Raw genomic sequence first — 25,570 nt, 5'->3', positions numbered from 1 at the left:
CCCATCCTTCGCATAACTGTTCTGGTGCAAATTAAGGTTGTTAACGTTTTACTCACCTTGCCCAGTGTTATGTCCAGTAGTGTTTATGCCTGGTTGTCAGAATGGGTGTTGCAACAGGAAGAGAGGGGACACCACTGAGAACCAAAACCTGTTCTCCTGTGGGAGGAAGTGTTTCAATCAGACACCAGATGCTGGATCCCAAGAGATTACATTATACATTGGGCATTTTATTTAACATAGTAGATGTTCATTTATTGTTTACAGAATGAACAAACAGATGGATGAACAAGCCTCACTGAATTGAAATGTGCTTAGCTATAAAATACAGTTAGCAAAAAGTGCATACCCATTAGCCAAATTAAAGAAACTAACTAATGTATGTGAAACCTGACAAAAGGTATATATTCAATAAATGGTGGCTCTTTTTCATCTGGTGCTCAGCGAACTGGTATAGAATGATACTTAAGATCTTCCCTCAACTATTCTCTGCCCTTGTACCCCTGATTATGCCTACCTCATCAGGAGGGTGTTGACAGAGGTCATAATACTTAAACTCTTTGGAGGAATTCAGGACTACGAAATGAGCCACTATTGAAGCTTTCACTTTTGGATTCAAATTAAGTCATTCTGCACAAAGCAGAAGCCTGATGGTGCCACTGAAAAGAAAAATAAAATACCATGTTTCACAGTGTTGTTTTGGTAGAAGAGATTAAGATTATTTTATACCATAGGTTGCCCTACTGTTTTCCTATCCTTTTGATTCTTTGTCACTAGAAATCACCCGTGTTAAATAAGCTGAAAGTCCCCACTGGCCATTGAAATAGTCTCAGAAACACTTAATTTTGGTGAGCAAGGCAATATAGGAATCCCCTGCTTTTTGAAAGTTCCTGTTACACTACTTCGTTTTTAGGAATGACAGGCATGAATACCTGTTTTCGCTAACGGAAAGGAATCCAGGGAGGATTTTTGCTTTTGTGGAAAAAAGCAAAAAGCAAAAATAGCATTCAGCATTGGTTTTGCAACTAGCTGTTATAAAGGCAGCTGGCACCTTGAGCAGTGAGAATGGCCGCACCAAGCTCCTTCCACAGGAACTACGCTGAGCATCTCAAACTCAAGCCACCATAGCTTTGAACTGTGTCTGTGAACATCTGTGCTTCATCTGGATTTATTTTGTGCATCTTTTAGCATGATGTATCCTAAGGTATCAGAAAAGTGTAAGAGAGCTTATTTTTCAGGTCTGGGAATTCTCAAAAATGTTTTCATATAAATTAATGGTAATTGATTCTTCATGTTACACCATTTGGCTTATGAAAGGTTTCATAGGACTGTTCTCCTTTCAGACAGTGAGGGAATCCTATACTTTTCAATACAAATGTATTATGTCCTAACCTCTCCCCAGCACCCTGTATTATAGCTGAAATCTATGTAGTCTTTGTCTTTATGGTTCTCTTTTACAATTCTTTGTGCATTTTGACACCTTAACTCACAAGCATTTCAAACTTAAATGTGTTTTTAATTCTCAGATGTTTAAAATCAACACAAGTGTGTTGCAAAACCACGATGCTTTATTTAGGGTGAAAAATCATTCTTTTTAAAGATACAGTGGTTGAGCTTTCAACAAATGAATCCTTAAAATGAATATAACAAAAGCAACACCAGGCATAAATTATATTCAAAGATAAATCAGGTGGAAATAGAAAATTTTGACTAAATGCCAACTGCTACATAATGTTGCTAAGACTTAAAGAATACATTTACATTTATTTAGCGAAGATTAAAGGCATCTCTGTTTGCAAAATGTCAATTAATAAGGACCTGCAGTTTTAGAGTGAGCATGCATTTTAATTGTTTCTGTGGAATTTTAATAATGCTTCAACTGTCCTTGTAACCCGATTACTAGCCCTCAGTCTCTAGAGTAGCCTGGGAGATAATACATAAAATAGTTTCTGCAATATTTTTTAATAAACTTACCCATTGAGAGTGACATGCTATTGTTTCTAATGGAGGACCATAATGGGAGGACAGCACACCTTCTCCATTCACAAGGGATAGGCCCTGAGACCTTCTTGACTCCCCATATCCTCAAATATCACTCTAGCATATAATTTCCCTCATAAAATGCAGTAAAGTATAACTGAAAAATTTAACAGACCCTTTTCAGACCATTAATGATTCTATAAATACAAGACTGAAGTCATTTACAAAGCCATTCTCTAAGAACTAGCACTTTCTTTTCACTGCCAGTATTAGCACTAGCAGTTTATCTTTTCAGGGTTATTTTTCATGTAGAAATCAAGTTATATTTTATCATTATAGTAGAGATGCTGCATATATCCCAATATATGTAGAAAGGCATAGAGTTTTGGATGCCGGGCAGTTGGCCAGCTTGCTCACTAGCTATAGTATACCAGCCTCTCAAATCCGAAGATTCAAATTCATGTGTTAGCAACATTATAGGTTAACTACAGGTCATGGGCCTGTGGAGTCATCTCATGAAGCGTTGAAATTACAAATGTTAAATCCATACATTCCAAGAATCTACCATATTTACCAGCTTAATGAGTTTGGAAGTTGCTTTTCACTGGTTATAGCCAAGTATCAAAGGCACTGGAGTCACTGGTGCTATCATCAACCCTACTAAGAAATCTAGAAAAATGTTTTATGTCATAGGTGTTAGACACCAACACTGGCCTTTATGCTGCTATCCATGCTTAGTTTTTGGCACTCCCAAATGTAATATACCATTTCCAGTAAATTTCATTTATTTTACTATTGAAAATGTAGAGAGCATTCTCTTTGTCTGAAAATTAGACGCTAAATAGTATGTATAAGCACTTACTACCTGCAATATCCAAATACTGTGCCGAGCAAGAGAGTGAATAAAAACATTACTATAGATGCTTTCATTCGGTGGTTACTCATCTTGTGTCAGACATTGGGTAATCCCTTTACCCTCCTTATCTCATTATTCCTAATGATGAGCCTATGAGGAATTCTCTTTGCCCCTAAGGGGGTCTGTAATCTATTTGAAGTGATTAGTCATAAATGTTACATCTGATTGATTCCTTAAGGTGGCCTGACAGACATGAGGGATTTTACTCCCAAAATATATTAGAAGTCCAACATCCAATTTTCCAAGTCAACTGCATTTTCCCCACCGCAAACCAACTAACTTAGACTTTCTGTTAATTCAAGTATCTCTGAAGTATAGATACCTTTGTATATCTAATTTTTTAAAAGATTTTATTTATTTATTTACTTACTTACTTACTTAAGATAGAGCAAGTGAGAGAGAGCATGAGTAGGGGGAAGGGCAGAGGGAAAGGGAGTATGTCTAATTTTTAAGAATTTATCGGGAATATTAATAGGAAGATATTATAGTGAACACTTAGTCTTCATTGGACCAATCTGCTTTTGTGCTTTTTATTCTATTAAAGTAGATTCTACAGCTTATTGGACTTGTGGTAGTTTGTAAGATACTATAATTCTTTCCCTGATCAAAATGTCATTATTTTACATGAGAGTTGCAGGCATGAGACAGTTCAAACATTGTTCCTTTAGAGCAAGCTCAACTTACTGAGTTAGAATTTGTTGATCAGTGCAGATTGACGCCAACTTTCGCAAATGACAAATTTTGGTCTCCCGCCTGCTCTGGTGTAGAGTTAACTAAGAACAGTGTAACATAGAAAATCCTGCAAAACCAAACAGATTGCAGAAGTCTAGCATCTCGGATGGTATGTAGATTTGTTGCTTTTCCTGGAGGGCTCTTCTTATCTGTGAAGCAATAAAGACAGATAAATAAAGTCTCCCGAGTAATATATTGTCTAGGGAGTCAAGAGCTCTGGCTTCTCGTCCACGCCTCAACACAGACTATGTGACTTCTAGCAAGTTACTTTATTTCTGGGGACCACAGTTTCTGCAGAAAAATAAAATGGGATGATCATTTCATAGTGCTATTGTAAGGGCAAATGCAAAAAAAAAAAAAAAATGTGTTCCTTTCAGAAGAAAGGCACAATGTACATTCAAAGTAGTGTTCTTAAATATGCATGTATGTGTTTTTTCATTATAGACATGTATAATGAAAACTATTTGTCATTTTATTTAACTGTTGCATCCCAACAAGCGGTACAGATGAATAAAATTTGGTTATAAACAAAGGAAGAATATTGTATAGATGAGCTGAGTAAATTTTTCTTCGGCAATGTATGCAGTTTATGATTATTATAGTCAAGAAGAGGGATATGAAAAAAGAAAGCAAATCTGCAGTTAGTCAGCACCAATGTGGATACAGTAAAGTGTTCTACAGCAAACCCATGGTTTAAGAGAAGAAACTGAGGCTTCCGGTGTTTTACCAACCCTTTATTCCCAGTCTCCTACTACTTATTGTCAGAGGCTGCTTTTTGCACTCCAGAAACTTCATAGCTGGCCCTGAGGAGGTTTAGCAAAGTCTATTGTCACAGCTTTGTCTTCTTTATTGATTTCAAAATGCAGTGAGGATGACATGATAATCTGTACAACTATCCTTCCCCTGAATGACATAATAAACACCGAGTTTTAGGGTTCTCAAAAAATATATTTCGGGGTACCTGGGTGGCTCAGTGGGTTAAGCCTCTGCCTTCGGCTCAGGTCATGATCTCAGGGTCCTGGGATCGAGCCTTGCATCAGGGAACCTGCATCCCACACCCCTCTGCCTACCTCTCTGCCTACTTGTGATCTCTCGGTCAAATAAATAAATAAAATCTTTAAGGAAAAAAATATATTTCAACTCAGTAAGCTTTACCTAGTACCTACCAAGTATCCAGCCCAGCATGAGATACTGTGAGCAATTGATGGAAAATAACCAATGTAGTCCTGACACCAAATAGTTTATGTGCTGAGATATAACATTTTTATGCATGACTCTCATACCATCTTTCCTTTGAACCAATAAACTCATTGAGTCCATGAGTCTTGTCTGGTTAATTTTGGGGCCTTATCTAGTAACTTTTTGGGAGAGAGAATTCTTTATACTATGGGACTGCCCCACACCATGGCATGATAAATATCATCCCTGGTTTCTCTAACTAAATGCCAGCAGCATCTCTCCATCACTGTAAGAACCAAAAGCACCCCTCCACACAGACATTTTCAAACTTGGGGCATCTGTCCCCCCAGCTGAGACACACTTTTTATAGTTTTATAGATATTACTTATACACGATAAGAGCTCTGTATACATGAAAAGAGCTCTGTTATATTTTCTTGAGGGAGAAATTAATGAAACATAACAATTGGAGAAGAATACAGCAGAGCATAAAATCACATGCAAGAATCTTTGGAACAGAATACTAGTATATTAGGGCTCTGGGAAGTAAGACTCCGTTATGTTGAATTATCTGTATGAATTATCTTGGGCTGTGTCTTAAAGCATAGGTAGGCTTTCAAAACTGGGAGAGCAGCAGCCCCTGTAAGTAAGTCAAATTTAAATAAGCACGGTTGTTGGAAGAAACCATGCTGACTGGGTTGGAAGATTGCTTTGGGGATAGGCTAAAGAATGTTTGGATATGTAGGAGTGGACCAGATTATAGACAGCTGAAAAGTCTGGACTTGATCCTGTAACCAACAGTTTGCTCCCAAAGGCTTTTGTACAAGGTTATAAGGGTGGAAGTCTTATTTTATGAAGATGAATTTGGTTATTTGGATGTGAGTTGGATTTAAGAAAGCCCATACTGGGGCCTGGGGACAAGTTGGGAAGTTACTGCCATAATCTAGTTGGAGAATATGTAGTTTCCTCTTTTTGTTTGTTTGTTTTTCCCATACTCGTTTTTCTTATATTGCTTCTTATCTCTTTTAGGTAGTGGAATTTTCTTTTGAAACTAAAACTCATTAATGTTTTCTTTCACTTCTCCTTATCCTTCTAACACCAATGGAACATATTCTATACTTTTATAATTTAAAAACATCTGCTTAGTTTTATCTTGTAGCCCTGATTTTACCATTTAAAACCCTGAAACTTAAAGTATTGGAAAATGGAAACAAGAAGCAACTCACTGATCAATCTGTTCTCCTCCTAGAAGAACTGGAAAGCTTTAAATCCAGAGGTTCTTGGGCGCCTGGATGGCTCAGTGGGTTAAGCCACTGCCTTCGTCTCAGGTCATGATCTCAGGGTTCTGCGATCGAATCCCGCATGGGGGGGGGGGTCTCTGCTCAGCAGGGAGCCTTCTTCCCTTCCTCTCTCTCTCTGCCTGCCTCTCTGCCTACTTGTGATCTCGCTGTCAAATAAATAAATAAATAAATCCAGAGGTTCTTAAATATGAATGGATGAAGTTCACAGAGTAGCAATGCTTTCTAGTTTCTGAAAAGAAAAACTTGATGAATTTCATTATATTAACTCATATTTTTGTTTGCAGATCCTTTTATTCATTTGCCAGTAGTTTAAAATTTTGGTTGGAACTGGGTTAGAAGAGGGGAATGATGTATGTCCTTCTTAAATCAATTATCTACTTAAGATAACAAGAAAAGGGACAATATAATTAACATAGCAATATAATATGGCAACAATCCATTAATTTATATTCATAAAAATGATTAAAATTAATATACTAATACAAGATACCTAGACTAGTTGTTTAAACTTTTAGAGGAATACATTTCCAAAACATGTTTCTACTCAAGCATCCATTTATATACAAGTAATCAATATAGTAGTTCAAATTATTTTTATCTACTCATTAAATGTCCTAAGGGACCACTACTAGTAACACTTAGGGGTTAGCAAGAATTGTTGTTTGCAAATGAAAGTAATAAAGCTATTGCATTAATTAAAGTACTTTAGAATTTAGACTTTGTAAAAGAATCACAATTTTCTCACACCACCAAGATTTTATTCTCTGTATAATATATGTGTTAACGTATAACATTAAGCAAAACAACTGTTAGACTTTAGGTAGAGATAAATGAACTTTGGGCATCTGTCATATATAGTTTGAAAGAGCATTCTGGGGAATAGAACAGATAAGATTGAACATTTTTCATGAACAGATAGTTAAGAAAGTCTGGAATATAAAATCTGAGATGCTATAGGAAGCTATTCTGGTGACTCAAAACTAGAGAAAATAGAGCTGTGGCTTTTTACCTTGATGATTAAATTTCCTTTGACATCTTTTTTGAACTAAAGTTTTTTGATAGGCCAACAAAAGAACATCTAGGGTAGATACATTTATGGGGCAAAGAAAACAATAGTTAAGAATGAGAGATGTATTTTTCCTGTAAGTAAGAGTCCAGTTGAGCTTCCTGGGTTTCTAAATGCTAACCTTTTTTTGAGTTTTTCAGGATTTAAGTTTGATGCCTAGCCAATTGTGATTGGGGGCGGGGAGGGGAAGGCCTCATGCTGCCTGCGAACTCTTGCAAAAATTAATTTGATCAACCAAATTATATGCAACATAATAATATTTAAAATGCCTTGAAGTACATATTAGTTAAAAAGTAGAAGGTGATATATATATAGTCAGTGATCAACTTCAATCTTTAGAGAATACAGATGGGTTGCATCCTTAGGCAGATCTCTTTCTTTCAGTTGTGCCAGTAAGTGGACCAGAATGGTCATTTCCAATCTTATTCTAAATAGCTACCATGGCCAAAGTCCCCCTGCTTGGCAACCTTGGTCCTCCGTTCTGATCACTGCCTGACCCTGATGAACTGGGTTGAACCATGTGTCAACTGTAAAGACCCTTTTTGCCTTAGCCATGGGCAGGCTACAGGGATGTGGAGCACCACTGGTTTTCTCTTGGCTTTCTAGAAAAGGCCTGTAGTGAACTTGATCCTGTGTTCCCTATTTTTCTTATTGTAGCTGCATGAGTCCCCCCACACACCAATAAATATAAATAAATATATAAATAAATAAATAAATAAAAAGAGAGCAGTGTAATTTATTATACCTTCAAGGTTTACTAAGTTATCTTAAACATAGGAGAAGTGCATGGACTTTGTAAGCAGGCCACCCTAAATTCCAGTCCTAGGTTTGACAAACATGTGCTTTGTCATGTGATTGCAGACATGTTGCCATATCACTCTGAGTCTGGGCTCCTCATCTATAAAATGCTAAAATGCTTAGTACCTGCTAGAATGTTTTGGCTTTAAAGTGAGGAGAGGCATGAGAAGGGTTGGGGTATCTTTTTCTGGATATTTGAAAGAGTTGGTATCATATAAACTGGTTCCAAACAAGGGTGATTAATACCTGTTGTTGAGGTTTAGACTGAGGATAAATAAGAACTATTCTTTTTTTTTTTTTTAATAAGAACTGTTCTTAACATCTGGCTTATGAATAAATTTAAGGAAAATCAAGTAGGACATAGATCAGGATAAAAGTAAGACTCCAAGGGACTGGAGATAGAGAGCTCTCCAGAAGAAGTATAAAAGAACTACCTATAAGTTCAGTGTTGAGCAGTCTAAAGACCTACCCTAAGCCAAGTGCCTTCATTACTTAATGTGCATCAAGGTGGAATCAGCAGTGCTCAAGGTATCCACAGAGCAGAAATTCAGACTATTTCATGGCCAACATGTATAAAATGGAAGACTATGCCAGAAAAACAAGATGTGCAATGTCTTTTGTCTAATGCCGACTGGCCTCATAGCCTTTTTGCATCCATTAAGTCAATTAAGTCTCACCACAACTCTGTGAGGTAGGCATGACAGTTATTTCTATCTCCATCTTTAAAACTTCTTTTTAATAGACCAGTACAGAAATAGGTTTTGGAGAAGCAGGAAAAGAAAAAGATAAAAGGATAAATCCAGGCCCACCCCTAACATTTACCAGGCCTCAGAGTATGAGTACATATATATGGAGGTTGACTTACCATATCAATAAAAATTTAAAAAGTTATATTTTAAACTGGCATACTTTTAAATAAAATTAATTTGACAAATATACCTTTTTAGTGACCTAGAGGGCCAGGGTCAAATTTAGAACACTTGGGTACCTTTAAGTGTCCTAACATACACACAGTTGGCATTCCAGCCCATGTATAATCTCTAGCCACATCTTGCAAACAGCTATTCTTGACCCTGTTGGACCTGGGGATGTGTACAGAGAAGTCACATCTGCCTTTAGGGGTAAGGACTTGGGGAAGAGACCCTTACAAATCTTGGAAATGGCTTCCAGCTTTTTGGGTAGGAAATTCCAGGATCTTGGGCAGCAGAATGAGGTCTCTGCCTCTGTTCCTTCCTCGCCCTCCCTCTTTCCTTCTCCATCTATCATCTATCTGTGAAATTTTAGGTAATTATTGTGGAAGATATTTGACTTCAAAAGCCAAATGTCATTAAAGCAGCCTAGCAACAATTTGTAAGAAATTTCGGAATTTATCTGCAGCTCACAATTTTTAGGCTTCTTTACTTTCCCTTCTAACTACTACAATTTGGTGGTGGGGTGTAGCATTAAGTTGCATTAATATGTATTTAAATCAACTTCTCTGACCATTACATCATTTGATGTTTTATAGAATTTAGTATTTGGGGGGTTAATATTTGGAAATCTTTAGTGGCACGTGAAGTCAACATGTAGCTGCAAAATGCCAACTTAATTCCTCAATATGAAACTTTTCATTCTGCTTGAGCTTATCTTGGGTTTTCAGTGCCAGGCTGATGGCTGATTCATAAAGTGGAGAGAAATTTTTAGGAACATTCGATGAGATAGTTTTTATTTTCCCCTGTGTTTTTTAATGATGAAATACATCAAATGTACAGGGATTTCATATAGCAGATCCTTATATGCCTATTACTCTTTGACTCAACTTAAATCTAACATGTTACCATATTTTCTTTAGATTTATTTTTAGGAATTAAAACATTACAAACAAAATAAAAACTTATTTACCCTCCCATCTTACTTCCCTTCTACTCGAATACTACTCTTAGATGTAACCAATATCCTGAATTTGATATTTATCATTCCTGTATATACTTTGTTTTTTTTTTAACAGTGTTCATATAGGTTTCTATTAAATACATATCCTTCTTCAATGTTCTTTTGTCTCTTGTTTCTGTGATTTAACTGCTGGTATGTGAGGTGCTGTTTCATTTTGTTAATTTATATATGTGGTCAATTAGATGAATATACTAATCCTCCTCTGGTAATGGACACTTAGACTATTCCCCAAATATAATTTTACAAACTATTCTGCCAGTAAACATTTTTGTGAGTACTTTTTGTGTGTATGTGTGAAAGAGTATGTTAGAGTATACACCTATAAGTGGAATTTCTTAGTCAAAGGACATGAATATTCTCAGTATCCTCCTTTACTAGCTGTTGCCAAATGGCTCTCCAAAGTACACGAGAGAGACGCCCACCATCAGTAGAAGAAATTGCTAATTCTCTATATATTTATCAACATTTGTTCTTGTTAAATCTTTGCCAGTATGCATACATATTATGAGCCCTCACTGATGTAATTTACATGCCACTGATTGTGAGGCACAGGGCTTTTTCATGTGTCTGTTCAGGTTTACTTGTCTGAGAATTGCCTGGTGATAATATTTGTTCATTCTTCTGCCTTTTTTTAAGTTGTCTTTTTATTAAAAAAAAAAAAAAGTAAATACTGAGTACTAATCTTTGTAGTTCTGATCTTTACAGTTGTCTCCCAGTTTGTGACTTGTGGTTTCAATTTGCTTCTCGTGTCTTTGATTGATTGGCATTGCATCAAATTTATAGATGAATTTGAGTACAATTCATGTTTTTATGATATTGAGTCTTCCAACTGATGAACATATTTTATTTCTCCATTTGTTATAATCTTTTATGTCCTTCAATAATTTTTGCTGCTTACTCTATAAAAGTTTTGCTGAGCTTCTGCTAGTTTTATTCTCAGGTTCTTTTTAGCCTTTGTTAATACTATAAATAGTATCTTAGTTCTTATTGAATTATCTAATTGGCTATTATTTGCATAGGGGTTTGCTATTGATTTTAATATATCAATTTTGTTTCCAGAAACCTTGCCAAACTTTCTTGTTAGTTCTGATAGTTTGTACTTACTCTTGGATTTTTCTATGTTGACATTTCTGTCATTTGCAAATAATAACGGTTTTATCTCATCCTTCCCGTTGTTTTAAAAGATTTTATTTATTTATTTGACAGAGAAAGACACAGCAAGAGAGGGAACAGAAGCAGAGGGAGTGGGAGAGGGAGAAGCAGGCTTCCTGTGGAGCAGGGAGCCCCACGCAGGGCTCGATCCCAGGACCCTGAGATCATGACCTGAGCTGAAGGCAGATGCTTAATGACTGAGGCACCCAGGCGCCCCTCATCCTTTCCATTTTTATATCTGCTTTATTTTCCGTGTTTTATTGTACTGTCTAGGACTTTGATTAGAATATTAAATAGAAGTGGTGAGAATGGGTGTCTTTGTCCTGACTTTTATGGGAACACTTCTAAAATCATAGCATTATTATGTTTAAGTTTTTAAAAGATAATCTTCAAGAAGTTAAGGAACTACTGATGTATTCCTAATTTGCTATATAAAAATAGGATTTTAAACACGAAAAATGCTGATTTTTGTTAAATGCTATTTCTGCATCTATTCAGGTCACATATATTTTTGTTGTTTTATTTTGTTAATTGGGTTAATCACACTGAACCTGGAAGAACTTGGCTAAACTCAGTTTGGCCATGATATATTTTCTTTATCACATTCCCGGATTTGATTCGCTATTCTTTAAGAGAGTTCTGCATAAGTAAGATTAGTCTGGAATTCTTCTCTCTCAAATTTTCCTTGTCAGATTTTGTGTTGTGATATGAGCTACAGTGAATGCGTTGGATAGCATTTGCTCTTTTTTTTTTTAGTCTCTAAAATAGTTTATATACAGAAATTATGTATTTCTTGAAAGACTGATAAATTTTTGCATCGGAAATTGTGTGAACCTGTTATATCTTCAAGTGGGAGACTTTTGATTACACATTGCATTTGTTTAATGATTATTGTTTGGTTTTCATTTTTAGTTTTTTAGGTCTTCCTTAGATTGTTTTGGTTTTTTACATTTTCCTAAAAAATAGTCCTTTTTTTGTTTTTTGTTTTTTGTTTTTTTTTATTAATTTTTTATTTTTTATAAACATATATTTTTATCCCCAGGGGTACAGGTCTGTGAATCACCAGGTTTACACACTTCACAGCAAAAAATAGTCCTTTTATCTAATTTTTCTCTTTATCAGTTTTGCGAAATGATTGTTTATTTTATACCTTTTATAATGAACCAGATTTTCATTTTTTTGTTCCTTTCTCTGCTTTCTACTTTCTATTGTAATAATTCCTAGTGCATATTTTTATTTTCCTTCCTTTTAACTTTAAGTTCAGTCTGATGTTCTTTTTCTAACTTCTTGAAATATTTTACTTACTTATTTTTTCACCTTTCTGGTTGGTTAATAAAGGCACTGAATGCTGTCTGTTTACCCCATTGTATACCTTTAGGTGTATCCCGCGAATGTTGCCATGTAGTGCTTTTGCTGTCTCTAATTTCTAAATATATATATTTTAAACTTCTATTGTGATTTCATTTTTAACTCATTTAATGTTTAACAGTGCTTTTAAAGTTTCCATACATCTAGGGGTTGAAGACTGTCATTTTAGTGTTGATTTCTTAGTGCTCATTATGTTTTAGGGATCTCACTAATTCTGTCCTTGAGGCAGTACTTAGCTCCAGGCTGGAGCCTGTGCCTTGTTCTTTTCTCTCTAGGTCAGCCTTTGATTATAGATCTGTAACCCTGTTCAAGAAGCCTGTGTTACTCACCTAACCTGCCTCAGTGTACTTATACCTGACACCCTTCTGGAGCTGAAGTCCTGGGTAGCATTGCATATTTCTGGACTCAGAACCCAGCACATCATTTGTTTCACACTGCTTTGCAGTTTCTCTTCTGTTCCCAGTCCAAGGAGATGTTAATCTTGTCTTTGAACACAGCTGGTGTTGTTGTTGTTGTTGTTTTTGCTTTTATCTTTTTTATGAATAATCTATCATTTCTATGTATTTAGAATAGAGGGATTTTGACTTTCAGTATCTTTCATAGTGTTAAAGCATTTACTCCTCTGTAAGGATGAAGAACTGACACAACATCCTCACTTCCCACTTCTCAACATCAAATTACACTATATGTACTTACACTCTAAATTTTTTATTTTGACTAAGTACCTCTCTTCATACAATTTTGAAAATTTCTCTTTGCTTTATGGTCATGCAGAACAATATTTTTATAGGAACATCGCTCCTTTTTCTTTTGGACCCTTCAGAAGTTCTAAATTCCTAAATAAAATAACACTTTTGCATTGTGTTGGACATTCTCAATATAACTTTTAAAAAATTTTTAACTTTTCATATAAAATTGAAGGTCATGTTGCCTACTGAGAACCAGCTCATGCACGTAACAATGAATCATAAGGCCAAACAGAATTGATTGGGAATTGTTAGGACTCTGCATTCTTAGGGCTTATCAGGAGATTTAGTGGAAGCTAATCACTTCACTGCAAAATGAGCTAGAAATGTGAAGCTTCCTCTTGCATTTAGTAAAGCATATTGATAGTACTTAGACGATAATAAGGTAACTAAGTGCATTATTCCAAGCATACTAAATGAATAGTAAGAATATAGGTCTTGGTTTAAGGGAGATATTAAAGAATGTATGTCTCCTGTCAGCAGCATTCATGACCGAGAGTTGTGGCTCCATGCTTTAAAACAATTTTTAATAATTTTTTTTAGGGAAGCTCTATGCCAAATGTGGGGCTTGAACTCATGCCCCTGAGATCAAGAGTCATATGCTTTTACCGACTGAGTCAGCCAGGCACCCCAAGTGGCTACATGTTTTATACAGAGCTAGCCAGGAACATTCTTTATTCCGTGACCCATCCACTGAATTTTTTTAGATCCTTATTCATGAGGCACAAACTACTCAGTAAAATTGTACGCATGTCATCATCTATCATCATCCAACATTACTCTTCTGGAGCATTACCCTCTCCAGGATGATGAAGAGCCATAAGACTTTGGTCAGTCTTCTAAATATAATGTTAGTACATGTTCAGGTATAAAACCTAGCCAATAGGGAATTCTACAGCCTGATACTTACGGCTTTCAGAACTGATGTGGCCCAAAGCTTAGTGGACCACCTTGTTCTTTGAATACTGCAAATTCTATTCATTCAGTATGCAGAATATGTGATTTATAATAAATCTACATGAAAATGAATGATAACTGAATTCAAAAAAGAAATAAAGGTTATAAAACTAAGTTGTGTTACTTGGGGGTTCCACAGAGAATATATACACATTTAATGTAGACCTATGTTTTCCAAATAGAGGATATCAGTTGTACTTTAACTCATACCTCAGAGGGAAAAATGATCTGTTTTAGTAGGAACTGCCTTTCTCTAAATTAATTAGACCCCTTGATGTTTGGGATGCTAAACAGAAATTTTAAAAAATAATTTTGTAGTCATGGAAATACTCTTAGAAAGGTTCATTATATATCATATTTGAGACTGGAGATTTTAGAGCACTGGGCTATTATTTGAGTTCCCAAAACCAAGGATCAAACTCGGTTTACCGTCGTAATTTTGCTATTTGGTCCTCATATCACAATGCTATCTGAATCTTTGAAGAGTTAACTTAAAAGTAGATCATATATTTTAAACATTTTGACCTGGAAGTTTTCATGTTGTTTTCAGCTTAATTTTATTGAATCCTGAGTACCATTTCTGTTTGTGCCTTATTGCTGTAGTTTTAGTTTCTTTGAAAAATCTGTATGGGTCTTTCAGCTACTGGGTGTAGAGTCACTAAGCTCTAAAACAAGACCTTTTTCTTGTGGAGAAACTTGTATGGCCTGTGGAGGTGAAGCACATAATAATATTTGAATGTTGGGGGACCCTTGCTGTTATATACAAGGAGATAGCAATTTGTTTCAAGCCAGCTAGGCACTCAACAAATAATTTGCTGAGTGAATTAATGGCCATAAATTCTTCTAGAACTTGCTACAACTTCTTTAACTTTTTAGCGCCGTATCTGTCATTATCGGAGGTAAAAAGGAAAATATTTTCTGCCATGTACAAATGTCAATGGACAACTCATCAGGCGTTGGCAAATTATGATCCTCAGCCAAATATAGCCTGCCTTCTGTTTTTGTATGATTTGCAAGCTAAAAATTATTTTTACATTTTTGAATGGTTAAAACAGAACATCAAAAGAAGGATAATATTTTGCGACATGAAAATTATTTGAAATTCCAGTTTCTGTGCCCATAAACAAAGCTTTATTGAAACATAGCCACATTCATTTATTTACATATCACTTTTGCACTATAAGGGATGAGCGCTGCGTAGTTCAGACAGATTCTATATAACTGCAAAGCCTAAAAAATTCACTCTGTGTCTCTTTGAAGGAAAAAAAAAATATTTGCCAACCCCTGACTTAGAGGATTGATGAAATGGTTTTCATAAAGATGTCTACTAGGGGAAAAACAGTGCTATATAAGCACAAAAGCGTTATGACTATTTCATTTCTAAATCTGTTGCTATTATTTCTGAGCCATTTGCTTGTGGGCCTTATAATGGTAACAGGTGCTAATGCACAAGAATAGAACAATAACTCCTACCATAATTGTCCACATTCATAGGAAACTGCAGGTATAGCTGCAGCCAGATGTTTGAAGAATGGGAACTGAAATGAAAATGTAAAAGTCTTTACCGGGGGATAAAAAAGGATAAATGATATCGGAATTGTACCTAAGACCTGCTAAGAAGCACAGGCAAAAGAATTATATGTCTTTAATTCAGGTGTATAATCCCTGGGATGGATTTTTAATTGACAATCTCACAGAAATTTTATAAGACCATAAACTGGTTTTCTCTTCTAAGGCAAAAACTTTAATTTTCATGATGTTTACGTAACATCAACCTGTTCGGGTAAAGTTACATTTGATTTTATAAACAATGAGTCATTTAGAAGAAATTGGCAATTTATTTATAATTCTAATATAAAACCTTGGTGAGATGTTTATATCTCTATGGGGTAAGTGTATAGGGTTTTAATTCTGTGGTGGTGGGGGGAAAAGAGTGAGATACCAATTTTGGAATAATATACGGAAAATTGAGCCAATTTTAGGACTATAGCTAGCCATATTTAAGGCTAAAAGCTTACAACAGGTTATCTTAAAACAGTACAAATGGAAGTGTAGTTTAACTAATGGAGTTCATTTAACTAATGTAGACAATAAAACCAGATATTTCACTCCTCAAATGGGATTACATTTTGGCAGTTATCTAGTTAATTTGATTCATGGGGATTTGTAAATTGGATCATTCAGAGTCTGCAGTGAAATGGTGATTTGAATGCAGCCCAGTGGTCTCTGGAGAAATAATCAATTCTTTGGAATTCGTCTGAAGAATTAAGTTTTATTCTAATTACTCACCTGGAGAATTGACTTGAGTCTTCATTCATTTGACTAGGTAAAAAATAAACTTGGGCCTACATTTAGAAAAACCCTCCATGGAACAACTTTGGAAAATTTTGAGCACAGTAATGACAGACCTAAAGCCTATGTACTTGATCAAAAACAAAAAATCAATTATATTGCTTCAAGGGATTAGGAGATCTGCTCACTTGTTTATTTAGTAAATATTTATGAAATCCTTCTATATACCAAGACTTTGTGTAATCACTAGGAATACAGAAGTAAATATGTGGATGAGACAATAGGTTCTCTGCCTTCTTGGAGCTCATGTTCTTGTCAGGCAAGAAAGAGAACTACGTTTAAAAAGATAATTTCAAAAAAACTAAAAAGATAATCGCAGATGACAACACATTCCATGTCATAAAACAAGGTAATTCAATAGAGATTGAGATATGAGGCAGTGCTATAGCAGGTGTGGTCAGGGAAGTCCTTCCCTAGGAGGAAGTCTGGAGCCAAAACCTGAAAGGCAACAAGGAGCCGGTCATGAGGAATAGAGAAGATCTACCCAAAGATGTGAAAATAACCCGAGTATGGAAGCCAGTTCATTCTGTAGAGTATTTGGTTTTGTTCAACAGTGAAGCCCATCCCATCTTTTTAAAAAAATTGTTTAAATGAATACTAATGAAACACCTTCGAAGGACAGTTATGACATCGACTTACTACTATCATTAGTTTTGTTATAATTAACATTTTGTAACTAAGAAGTTAGGTCTTTCCATGCACATAATTCCAATTTGAGCCTCATGTGGTATGGGTACTAATAATCATCCTATTTCATAGAAAAGAAAACTTGGGGTACAGGAAGATCAAGTAGCTTGCTCAAAGCCACCACACAGGAGAAGAGTTTCATAATTGTGGAAGTAGGGCCTGAAAGTCAGATTTTTTTGTTCCAAATTTCCAAATTGCTCATTTTATTACACCGTTTATACCTTAAGTTACACTTGTAATCATGAGAGTCTGGGTACTAATTAATAGCCACTGCAGACAACATATTTCTGTCTGATAAAGATTGCTACTATGTGCTACTTTAAGAAAAGTGATTTAAAAAATTTTCCATCTGAAACTTCATGATGGTTTATGATCAAAATAAAGGGTATGATGGTATGATCAATTTTATATACTATCACACGTGATTGCCCATATTTAGTTTTTTGGCTCCCTCTTTTCAAAATAACTCAACTTGGGAAAATATCAACAGTGTTACATGTTTATTTTTTTTTATTATTATTATTTTTAGATTTTATTTATTTATTTGACAGACAGAGATCACAAGTAGGCAGAGAGGCAGGCAGAGAGAGAGGAAGGGAAGCAGGCTCCCCACTGAGCAGAGAGCCCGACGCGGGGCTCGATCCCAGAACCCTGGGATCATGACCCGAGCCGAAGGCAGAGGCTTTAACCCACTGAGCCACCCAGGTGCCCCCCACATGTTTATTTTTAAATGGAGAATTGTTCTTTGAACATCAAATCAGTAGTAGTATAAATCTGCAATCTGGTGGGGGTTGGTTTGGTTTATTTTTTGTTCATTTTTGTTTTTGAGCTGCCCTGACACTAATGCTAAAATGCCCATCTACTCTGGCCTGGGTTTGCGGGGGTATTCATTGACTTAATGTCCATAGTAAAGTAGTGTACATCGTCTTATGTGCAAAACACTTTTGGCTATGGTTGACAGGATTTTCATTTTCCATTCACAGATGTAAAGCATTTTCAATATAACACAAACCTCAGCATAACAAAGTCAGCAATTTATGAGAGGCTCACAGCTCTGCTTACCTTTCATTTGTCAAAGGTTGATGGGAAACATCTATATTGCTTGTTCAATCTGTTAATTGTATGTTTTCATCCAAGCTGAACCGACAAGCTAAGATCTGTCCACTCATATTAGTCTGTAGGGATGTGCTTGTCAATAAGGCCTTTAAACTGCTTTACATGTGACCTATAACTCAAGTAATTCTTAATAAAACAACATTCAAAAGGTTATCTACACTTTAACATTACATTTATGGCACACTCTAAAGAACAGGATATAAACCTCAAGCAGTTTCGTCATTGCTAAGGTTTAGAATTTAGTTAATTTGAGATTGGTTACCATGAACTTTGAGGAAGGAATTTGGAAGTTTACCATTAAAAATACTATGCTTTTATTTTTAAACTACTCAAACTTTTACAAGGAATTTGGAGAAATTTGGATAAGTAACATAGTGAGTTTTAGATATTTTTCTCCCCAAATAAGATCTGAAAAAATTGTTTCAAAATCCAAAGTGTAGAATCTTTGAACTAGAAGCACAGTGGACTATAAGCCCCTTGAGAGGAGTATCGCAACTGCTTAGCTCTGTGTCTAGTGTATAAAAGGTGCTTAGTAAAAGACTGGTGAATAAATCACCAGTCTAACTTACTAATTTTTCTGTTTTTGAATCGGAGGCCCAAAGAGGTGAAATGACTTTTACATGGTCACACAGCAGTTTATGGTAGAAGAGAGAACTCTGTTTATAGCAGCAATGTCCACAATAGCCAAACTATGGAAAGAACCTAGATGTCCATCAACAGATGAATGGATCAAGAAGATGTGGTATATATACACAATGGAATACTATGCAGCCATCAAAAGAAATGAAATCTTGCCATTTGCAACAACATGGATGGAACTAGAGCGTATCATGCTTAGCGAAATAAGTCAAGCAGAGAAAGACAACTATCATATGATCTCCCTGATATGAGGAAGTGGTGATGCAACATGGAGGCTTAAGTGGGTAGAAGAATAAATGAAACAAGATGGGATTGGGAGGGAGACAAACCATAAGTGACTCTTAATCTCACAAAACAAACTGAGGGTTGCCGGGGGGAGGGGGTTGGGGAGAAGGGGGTGGGATTATGGACATTGGGGAGGGTATGTGATTTGGTGAGTGCTGTGAAGTGTGTAAACCTGGTGATTCACAGACCTGGGGATAAAAATATATGTATATAAAAAATATATGTTTATAAAAAAAAAAAAAAAAAAAAAAAAAAAAAAAAAAAAAAAAAAAAAGAAAAGAAGAGAGAACTCTGGTCTCTTACATTCCATTCCACTCACCAGCCTTTCCTCTGTGACCTCGTGTTTCTTCTAGTTTGTTTATTTTATTTCCTCAATCCTAATTTCCAGTGACTTAGATTTGGTAGGCGAATGGCTATGTAGGCTAAGTCCCAATATAAGGCTGCACTCTCAACACAAAGAAAGCTTAGATACTCGATCACAGCCTATGTATGGAGCTTGTAAGGTTAATAATGATTCCTCCATAAAGGGGTCAGTTTTAATTTGCTGTGCCTACCATAGGTTGAATCTCAGCAGTGACAGCTGAAACTAATGCACAGCACAGCTTTTTCTCATTAAAGAGCTGTTGGGAAACATTGGGAGAAGAACAGTTTCTGAATAAATGATCAAGTTGAATTGCTTGCTCTGATATATTACATATATGCTCCTATGATATATTGCATAATCCTTTGGGAAGTGTTATCTTATTTATGTGCTGGAGGGAAAGTTTCACTAAGGATTGCCAGATAAAACACAAGACGCCCAGCTGAATTTCAACTTCAGATAAACAATTAATATTTCGTTTTCATATAAATATGTCCCAAATGGGATTTATTTGCTAAATCTGGCAATCTGAGATTATTGGTCATGCAAAAACACCCAAGGATGTCTCTATTTGCTTTTTGACAGCCTGCTCTTCATTGCTTGGTTTTAATAGTTGTAGTGATTGCTTTGCTCACCATCTTTACCGTGTTTTTAGAGAATCTTCAGGGCATTACTTCAAGTTAGTTGCTAGAGTGCTGGTGATTTACATGACCTGTTAACAGATTAGCAATCCAGGCATAATGGAAGCATTTCCCCAGTTGGGAGCTGGGACTAAACCCCTGAAACTCTTTTGTAACCTATGCAAACACATACCTTCTTTTAAGAAATATAAAAACAGTGTCCCCCTGAACACCACTGAGAATGTAATTCTCTATAGCTTCTTTAAGAAACTATTTTATCTTTTCTATTTTACAAATATAAAATTGCATTATGATAGTAAGTAGGCTTTTTCAAGTTATATTCCATATAACATTGCTCTAGAGATTTTGAAATCCACCCCTAGAGAACAAGGCCACCAGTCAAGAATAAGTGCTCTGTGAGAGGGTAAAACCAATCAGTGAAAAGTCAACTATTCTCTCAAGCTCTGTTCATTTAAAATTTGAGGAGTACCTGGGGACTCAGTTGGTTGAGCGACTGCCTTGGGCACAGGTCATAATCCTGGAGTCTGGGGATGGAGTCCCACATCAGGCTCCCTGCTCCCTCTGACCTTGTTCCCTCTCATGCTCTCTCACTCTCTCTCTCTCTCTCTCTCAAATAAATAAACTCTTTAAAAATAATCTAAAAAATTTTTTTTATTTTATTTTTTGGTAAGTCATTGTTTCTCAGAGGATAACTTTGGCAAAGGTTAAATAATAATTACATAATTATTCTAGTGTGAATTAGAAAATAATGGTTTCCATTCTGTTATAGAGATAGAAAGCTTCAGTTTGGAAACCACTGGCCCATAGAAAAGCAGAGAAATAGTTTGTCTCTTAAAAAATTCTATTACCTTCCAATTTTTTCCTCCTAAATTGATCAGCTGGGTTGGACCTTTTGGAGGTAAGAAGAAGACTGCTGCCTTTAAAGATGGCAGACCACAGGGGCACCTGGGTGGCTCAGTGGGTTAAAGCCTCTGCCTGCAGCTTGGGTCATGATCCCAAGGTTGTGGGATCAAGCCCCGCATTGGGCTCTCTGCTCAGTAGGGAGCATGCTTCCCCTGCTCTCTCTGCCTGTCTGTGATCTCTGTCAAATAAATAAAATCTTTAAAAAAAAGATTTCATTTATTTGAGAATGAAAGAGCGAGCGAACATACCTCTCTGCCTACTTGTGATCTCTCTCTCTCTGTCAAATAGATAATAAAATCTTAAAAAAAAAAGGTTTTTAAGAAAAGATGGCAGACCACTTACATACTTGAAAATCCTTTTATTGTGTACACTTATGTAACATTATAATACCTTGCATTTGTTCTCATTTATCTTTTCAACCCAGGGATATAATGATATTATTCCCATTTTGCAGATGAAGAGACTAAAATTCAGACTAAAGAGATGCTTGGTTAAACTATTGAGGATTGGATTATAATCTTTATTACAAACCATAGCTTTTTAAATTTCTATTGAATTAATTTAAAAAATTACATTATTGTACATTTCTGTGCTTCAAGTGTCTATTGATATGTGAACTATTAGATTTAAAGGAAAAAGTTTTATGGGAAGATTAATATCTAGGCAATTATAGCACTAGGAAAGAAGCTTAGAACCATGTATTAATTCTCCTCATAGATGTTTGTTTTATTTTCATCCAATGGATAGTGTTAGCATACATAAGAAATACGTAATAGCAGTGTTTTGTATTGTCTCATCCACTTGTGGATTAAGTTTGCTGAGCTGCTGTAGCAGTCCCAGGATTCTCACACTTAATCTGGTTAGGCTGTTGCCTGCCGATTAACTAGGGTTTATTGATTTTTTTCAAGTTGGAGAGCACTGTGACTCAGAAATCTTTACCCACTGATTTAATCAACCTAAAATAAATACCAAACTTAAACTGATTTCTGAGTTTATAACATAATATCACTCAAGCGTGGACCATCATTTATCATCGTGGCATATCCTGGCCTGCTAAAAAAGGAAAACACAAATTACCTAGTGTAATTTTTTGGTGGAAAGGTATGATAACACCATTTTGTTAATTAATTAGAGATCTAATATTAGTTCTTCATGCTACCAAAAGTCAAAAATGAATAATCAGGGCCTTTAGTGGTTTCTGTAATATGAATTATGTATTTTAAGGTTATTGCAGATTAAAGTATTAAGCACTGATTACTATTAAAATTAAATACTTAGATATTTATCAGGCTAACTTTATAATGCATAGTCTGTCTTATAGCAAAATTTCTACAGCTTTAAAATTTAGATAAAATGTCTAAAATCTTACCCTAAAGCAATCATTATATAGTTACTCTTCTTTTATGACTGCCCGCCCTCATTTGCCTAGACATTTTGATTTTTGATACAGTTTCGTCCTTTCTGTTTATCATCTTAGAACATAAAAAGTTATCAGCTGCTTTAGAGAGGAGGACAATGGGGTGTAGAAAGATTAAGTAACTTCACAAAGGACTTTTCTAAAACTTTTTCCTCAGCCAGCACTAGATAGAACTGTAAATATCGAACATTTGGGGGCTCTGTTTTCCTGATGGAAAAAATCATTCCTAAAACTGTGAAATATTGCTTGTTAACTAAGTAGCCAATTTGCACAGTGCCCAACTTTTAAGTACTTTGAAGATATCTGGTTGATTATTTTCACCGGTAAATCAGATGCTTGACAACTATGTTGACCTAGCTATCTTCTATATACTTACATAAAGCTAAAATACCATTTTAGTCAATCAACTAGATACTAAATGACCTCAACTAATATCCATGAATTGTTTTGATCTTATGCACACCCATCGTAGGTCTTGTACTATATCACTGTTTTCATATTTCCTTCCTTTACTGTCTATTTGATTTTAGGGATAACAAAGTACATTTCACGTTAAATATAGTTCTCACGTGATTCAGAGTGTTTTGTTACAAATCTAATTTTTATAGTATTCTGTGGATATTTAAGTCACTTCCAATTGATTACAATGAGATTATCAAGATATATATCAAAGAGAATACTTTAATTAAAGTAATATAATCTAAAAAACTGGCTCTGGGTATGAGGATATGATTAAATTATTATAATTATATGATGCCTTTATTTTAAAGTACAGTTGTAAATATATTAAATTTGAAAATTTGATACTTAAAAACTTTAAGGAGCCAATTCCTTTCTACATAGGTAGTCTCATTTTAATATTTGAAAGTGAACAGGAATCTGTTCTTACTTTCTATCACTGGAATGTGGTATCAGTTTTCTGCCAGAGTATTCTTGAACACTTAAGTAAACCTTAAATTCTGTTAGTGGAACACTTATCAAAATATGTTTTCTAGAGATAATCCTTAAATAACACATGCACATGTACACACACAGCCGCAGCAAAAACAACAATCGAAAGTTTACCATTTAATATGATGGAGAGATATTGCATACTTACTGTCCTTTCATCTTGGAGATTCCCAGCATATCTTAGTTTACTAGACACTCCAAAAATTACTGCAATAAAGAAATCTGTTTAATTAACCCAGGATTTCCTAAACTCATTTGACCATAGAACTCTTTTTGTGGATGTGTATAATCATTTTTAGCTCCTGAAGAATGGATATTACGGGGAACACACTTTGGCTAATGCTGGCCTCATTTAATTTCTTTCGTTATTCTTTTGGACTGAATTTTGAAGAACAACTTCATTTCCTGGAAAGAGCATTGGTCTAAGAGGCAGGAAACTTTTCATTACCATATTCCTAGTGCCCAGCACAATTTCTGACACAGAAAAGGGACATGTCTCCTCAGTTGTTACAAACTTGCTCTAGTATCTGGGACTAGTCTTTGAATATTTGATTCTTAAATATTTTTGTCTTAAAGAAGGAAAGATCACTTGGCCCATATACTAATAGATGTTGAGAAAATAATGGAAATGAAACTAATTTGAAAGTAAAAGTAAAATGTAAAATTATGTTCTTTTATGCAGAAATATTCAGGGGAGAAAATATTATGATATCTAGAACTTACTTTAAAATACTCCAGCTTAAAAAAAAATGAAGCACATTTAGCAAAATATTAGTAATTATTCAATCTAGGTGATAGGTATGTGTGTGTTTATTATACTGTTATCTATTTCTAAATATGTTTCAGAATTTTCAGAATAAAAAGTCTTAAAAATTCAAAAAATGGTATGCTCTTTGTATACAAAGCTACAGTTACTAATTCAGACATGTTTGCATGATTTTATAGAACGAGGTGTAAGATTGTAGAGACACATGCCTATTTAGTCATCTTGTTCTCCCTGCAACCAAGGGCAGACATTTGTTGAACTGTCAAGTCTTATTAGGGTGGTCACATCAGAATTTTCCAACTGACTGAAATGAGATTTGAACTTAAAACCCTATCCTCATTATGACCATGCTTTAACATAGTAATTCCCAAAATGTGTTCCTTGAACCAACAGCAGTGTGAACAAAGCCTGGGAACGTGCTGGAAATGCAAATCCACAGGTCCTATCAGAAGCTCTGGGGGTGGAGTCTAGAAATCTGTACTGTAACAAGCCTCCCAAATGATTTTTTTTTAAGATTTTTTATTTATTTACTTGAGAGAGAGAGAGAGAGCACAAGTAGGCAGAGAGGCAGGCAGAGAGAGAGGAAGGGAAGCAGGCTCCCCACCGAGCAGAGAGCCAGATGCGGGGCTCGATTCCAGGACCCTGGGATCATGACCTGAGCCGAAAGCAGAGGCCTTAACCCACTGAGCCACCCAGACGCCCCCTCCCAAATGATTTTGATGCATGTGCGGTTTTTAAAATCCCTGCGGCAACCTATTGTTTTGATCTCTATAGACTGAAGTGCAATATGAAAACTCCATTTTTATAATTGGCATTGTGTGAATTCTCCCTTAATTCTAAATAGGAAAAAGTTAACAGGGATTGTATCATGGGTTGACTTATTATGCTGCTTCTCTATCTTTAGGGTACTGTTTACACAGGTTGAGTAGATTGAGTGAGGAGCTAAGAATGTTCTACCATTTTAATTACCTGAGAGCCTTGCTGCATACCACAGTGGTCCCATCCACACAAGGCATGCTTGTGGGATGAGAACCTTTCATTCTGCAGGTATATTTAGACCCATCATTCAAGTTGTTGATGGCTTATTATCTTGGTTTTGTGACAAGGATATTATCTAGCAGGGTCTGCTTATCTGTGGATAGTAGATAGCAGCCTATCTCCATCTCTGCAGCATATATAAAAGCACATGAGTTACTGGACCCTAAAGTTTGGGCTCAGTTGCTATTTAACTATGAACTGGTTGCTGAAGTGGAAACATTCTTCTCAGTTTTGATAAAAAGCAAAAGGGACCCATAGTCATCAGACTGAGGCTTCCAGAAGTTATAAAGT

At 35.5% G+C, this 25,570-nt stretch overlaps 1 protein-coding gene across 4 annotated transcripts in view; it reads left to right on the top strand.

Annotated features, from left to right (window-relative positions):
• Nucleotides 1-25,570, top strand: part of TENM1 (teneurin transmembrane protein 1) — an 801,117-nt gene that overhangs the window by 166,949 nt on the left and 608,598 nt on the right. The gene's annotated exons all lie outside the window — the stretch shown is intronic.

The sequence above is a fragment of the Mustela lutreola genome, chromosome X, assembly GCF_030435805.1.
Source record: "Mustela lutreola isolate mMusLut2 chromosome X, mMusLut2.pri, whole genome shotgun sequence".
Classification (NCBI taxonomy): domain Eukaryota; kingdom Metazoa; phylum Chordata; class Mammalia; order Carnivora; family Mustelidae; genus Mustela; species Mustela lutreola.
The sequence above is the reverse complement of the archived record's forward strand: the minus strand, read 5'-3'. Positions and strand labels throughout refer to the sequence as shown.